Source organism: Podarcis muralis, chromosome 6 (genome assembly GCF_964188315.1).
Source record: "Podarcis muralis chromosome 6, rPodMur119.hap1.1, whole genome shotgun sequence".
Lineage (NCBI taxonomy): Eukaryota > Metazoa > Chordata > Lepidosauria > Squamata > Lacertidae > Podarcis > Podarcis muralis.
In genome coordinates this window covers 22542226-22547409 of record NC_135660.1, presented here as the reverse complement: position 1 = coordinate 22547409, position 5184 = coordinate 22542226, and positions in this window count along the sequence as shown.

Below are 5184 nucleotides of genomic sequence, written 5' to 3'. Positions count from 1 at the left end.
TGGGCTGAAGCACTTAATGCATTTTGTTACGTTAGAAATCGCAGTTATCATACTGGTTTAGATGTCACCCCCTATGAGAAACTGTTTAAAAAACGCCCTAATCTGAAATACCTCCGCATTTGGGGTTCAGATGTAATTATGCATTATCCTGCTAAGCAAAAATTGGGTGAACGTAGTGTCCAGGGAAAATTAATGGGCTACCAGCAGGGGGCGTACAGAATTTACATACCAGCAACTGGCAAATTTCATATTACCAGAAGCATGATACAAACTGTAAATTGGAATGGAGTTGCTGTCTTCCAAGATACTGATGGTATAGATAATACTGAGGAAGAAGAGGAAGAAACAGCAGAAGAAGCAGCAGGAAATAGTGCTTCTGAATTAATGGGAAAAGACAAAAAGCCTGTTGAGTCTGATAAATTGTTTGATGATTTAAAGTCACAGGCACCCGAGGGGAGGTCAGATTCTCTTGAGTTTTCTGACCGTGAGCTTAGCCTACAGGCACCTCTTCAATCTGACAATGATTTACAACCTGAAACTAGTGGTTTACTTAGTCCCATTAAGTCTGAGAAGTCTGACTCTCCTTCTGGACTGAGACGTTCAGATAGAAAGAGACAGAAGCCACAACGATTTGCAGATGAACATTTTAATACTGTGTATGCCAATAAGGTAGTTTTTGAGCCAAAAAGCTACAGTGATGTTCAGAAATTACCTAAGCAACAAGCTGCAAATTGGTATAAAGCTATGAACTCCGAGATAGCTTCTTTAAAAGAGCATAACACTTGGTCTCTTGTACCACAAACCCCAGATATGAGACTTATTGATTCGAAATGGGTTTATAGAGTTAAAACGAATGACAAAAACGAAGTTGTAAGGTACAAAGCAAGATTAGTTGCTAGGGGTTTTCAACAAATTCCAGGCGAAGATTATGATTTGTGTTATTCACCAAGCGTAAAATATGAAACAGTTAAGCTTTTGTTAAAAGATGCATCACAGCGTGGACATTCCGTTTATCACCTAGATATAAAAACTGCATATTTGTTTGCAGATTTAAAAGAACAAATTTTTATGCGTGTTCCTGAAGGCATAGACGCCGCTGAAGGTTTGGTATGCAAATTAAACAAATCCCTTTATGGTCTGCACCAAAGTGGAAGGAATTGGCACCAAACTTTAGCAAAAGAATTGCTGGATATTGGTTTTTCACAAGGAAAGGCAGACAATTGTGTGTTCATAAAGGAAAGGGCAAACTCTGTAACAAAAATATGTGTGTATGTAGATGACGTATTAATTTCTACAAAAACTAAACAGGAATATGAACAGGTGGTATCACAGTTACAGAAGAAATTTGATGTAGTGGAATTAGGCATAGCTAAAAATTACTTATCCATGCAAATTGAGAAAGGCAAAAATGGATCTTTTCTGGTTCATCAAACTGCAAAAATTGATGATCTTGTTGAAATGCTATGTTTAGAAAATGCAAATGGGAAGGAAACACCTATGGTGTGTGGTTTCACCTTTACAGGTGAAGACAAGCCATTTCCTAACAAAACTTTGTATCGTTCTGCTATAGGCAAGCTAAATTTCATTCAAAGAATCTCAAGACCAGATATAACTTATGCTTTTCACTTTCTGGCAAAATTTGTGGAAAAGCCTACTACACAATGTTTCTCTGCTCTTAAGAGAGTGGTAATGTACCTTAAACATACCAAACATTATAGGTTGCAGTTTACAACATGTATTGACAAAGGTTTTGAAATTTTCTGCGATGCATCTCATGCAATGGAACAAAATAATTGCAGGGGTGTGTCTGGTATGGTGTTTTGTTATAACGGTTGTCCATTTGAATGGAAGTCCCAAACACAAACCATTATTTGTCTCTCCACAACAGAAAGTGAATTATGTGCATGCGTTCAGGCCACTCGTGATGTAGAATGGTATCTGCAAGTGTTTGCAGACCTACAGATGCAAGTAACACTACCAGTAAAAGTTTACCTTGATTCCCAGAGTGGACTTGCTATCCTGTGCTCAGAGACCAATACGCAGCGCACTAGAGTCTTAAGGTTACGTTTAGAATTTGTAAAGCAACTAATTGCTGATGAAATGGTTGTATTTGAATATGTTCCTGGTGACAGTCAAATTGCGGACATTTTTACAAAAGCACTTCCAAAGGTTACACATGAAAAACATGTACAAAGTATGCTTTCTGTTTTTGTTCCACAATGATGAACCGCAGGGGAAATGTTGAATGGTTTCTTTAAATGTAAAGGTTCATCATTGTTCCACTCGATGTGTATATCTTAAAGGGGCCAGAGCAAGGGCCAGAGCAAGATAACGAGACCCAACTTTAAAGCTGTGAAACATAGCAGGTGCTGCTGAGTTGTATTTGATTAAGGTGTGTCAGCATTTGGGTTTAGTATATAAGGAGCAGCACCTAGCTCTCCCATTACCCTGGGGGTTGGGTTGGTGGTTGGGTCTGGTTTGGTTGTTAATGTATTTAGTGTAAATGGAGTTTTTGTTTTTCTTATTAAAACCTTGTTTAAGTTATTTTTGAGTCCTTTTCATTTTTAATGCATGATCTCCCCAGCAAGCTATCTGCAGCGCTACCATACTGCAAATAGCCAACAGGAGGGTGTTTACAAATTCACGGCTGGTAGGGCAACTAGCCCTGGTAGATGCCTTCTGGTTCCCGGGCAGGATACTGTACATCTGACTACCAGTTGCTGAGGAGCAATGAGAAGGGAAAGAGGGAATTATCAGCAGACTTAAGGGAGCAAAACATTGGGGGAAAGGGGGTTTGAGCATATAGTGCCAATCCTGGCTCAACTGCACCAGCTGCCAATTAGTTTCCGGACCCATTTGAATGCTCTGGTTTTGACCTATAAAGTCTTAAATGGCTCAGGACCACAATACCTGATGGACTAACTCTCTTAATATGAACTGCCCTGGACCCTGCAATAATCATCTGAGGCCCTTCTTCATGTGCCTCTTCCATTCAAAGTCTGGAGGGGAGGCAACAAGAGAAAGAGCCTTTTCTGTGGTGGCTCCCCATTTGTGGAATGCTCTCCCCAAGGGGTTCGCCTGGTGCAGGTGTGCTGAGCTGGGCCTCACATGGGGAGAGGGGTTGTCGTGCGTGCATGATGTCACACACATCATGCCCCGCCCCCCATCGGGCCACACCTGCCAGGATGTATGGGTGCCTGTCGGGACACTCTGGTGCAGTGGGGGCGTGGAGGTTGAAAACTACCCTCCAAGCCTCCTGCCCCTGCCCAGTGTGCTGGGGATTGTCCAGGGGCAGCGGGGGATGGTGGCCCCCTCAATGTTGGAGGGGCTCAGCCCCCTGTCTCATAATATTGCACCCCCTATACCCTGGTGCCTTCATTGATGTGCCAACAGTCCTCTTCTCTCAGGCTTTTGCCTAATTAAACAATCTATGCCCCACCCCTCTCTCTCTGTTGTTTTCATTTGTTACTATGTCATGTATCTTTGTGTTTTAAACTTGTAAACCACCCTGTGATCCTTAGATGAAGGGTGGTATAGAAATCAAATAACTAAATGGAGAAATAAGTAGTCTAATTGGGAATCTCTCCCCCAAACAGCCAAATGGGGACGGAGCATGCTCAGTGGGGATGGTATGTTGAATAAAATGGAAGGCCAGTGATAGGGGAAATGGAATGGTGCATTCAGGAAAAGGGCATGGCTGGCTGGAATCCTGAACAGGAGTATTCCAAACTGCAACATTTTATTGCAGGTCTCACTTGTATACTTTTAAGCTGCTGCTATTTTTTTTTTAAGCAAGACATGAACTTTAAATGCAATGAGATGTTTAGCGTTACATCTAATGACTTTAAATTTTAAGCCACTCTGTAATTTTTCGTGCCCTTTGATGGCGTTGTATTAAAACTTTCACTTCGGAGTCGCGATGAAGTTAGCGGGAAGCCGTGGTTTTCTCCGAGCCAACCACTGGAGCAAGCCGAACCCTGTGTACATTTAAACAACTTGCATGCAAGCAAACTGTTTTCCATTCCCTGCTTTCATCTAGGAATCGTTTCTGCCTTAAGTGGAGCTCGGTAGTAGGCTAAGATCATCTCAGTGTGCTGCTCCGAAGAAAGCAAATAGGAGAGGAATTAGACGCTGAGCCCCCTCAGCCCCTGCTCCTGTTGCCAGATCCAATATCGCTGCAGGGAGTGGGGTTTTTGAGGTTCTCTAAAACTACCTGGCAAAGCTCTCCATGGGGTTCCGGCAGACTTCAAGTTCTTCGTAATCCCCCCTCCTCCCCGATGCTAAAAGAAAAGACTCTGAACCTTCCTCGTGCATGCAGCGGGACTCTTTGGAGTGCAAACCTCCGTCAACACACGTTAAGCCTTGTTCCTTTGTGTCCTTATGCATGCAGGGACATGAAAGACAAGATTGTTCAGGCACCACGTTCCCCACAGTGTTCTCTCGCCTACATAAATTAGAGCGGATTCTTCCACCCATGGCTGGCATCTCTTCAGACCAGAAGAACTCAAACTAATGCAGATTTCCGTGACAACATCAAAACCCAAGGAGAAAGTGGAGAAGCTCAGGGCACCCAATTAGAGAGGTATAACTTTCCCTCGCTTTCCTTGGCTACGAAGGATACTGCTGTTAAGCAGTAATGTTCTCTCATTAAAAACAGGAACATTAATGCTCATTTGTCATTTTCGTCTGAATCACCTACGAAACCTGTTGAAAAATTTCTAGCTGAATTATGAAGCTGACTGCTACCGAAGTCTTTTTTTTTAAAATAATAATAATTTTATTCAGGTTTACAGAGAAAAATGCAAAATGTAATCTCTTTCCTCTTTTAAAAACTAAACCAGTACTTTTACGTACCTACAATAAAAAATGCAAAAAGGTGGGGGAAGAAAGAAAGAAAGAAAGAAAGAAAGAAAGAAAGAAAGAAGGAAGGAAGGAAGGAAGGAAGGAAGGAAGGAAGGAAGAAAGAAAGGAAGAAAGGAAGAAAGGAAGAAAGGAAGAAAGGAAGAAAGGAAGAAAGGAAGAAAGGAAGAAAGGAAGAAAGGAAGAAAGGAAGAAAGGAAGGAAGGAAGGAAGGAAGGAAGGAAGGAAGGAAGAAAGGAAGAAAGGAAGGAAGGAAGGAAGGAAGGAAGGAAGGAAGAAAGGAAGAAAGGAAGGAAGAAAGGAAGAAAGGAAGAAAGGAAGAAA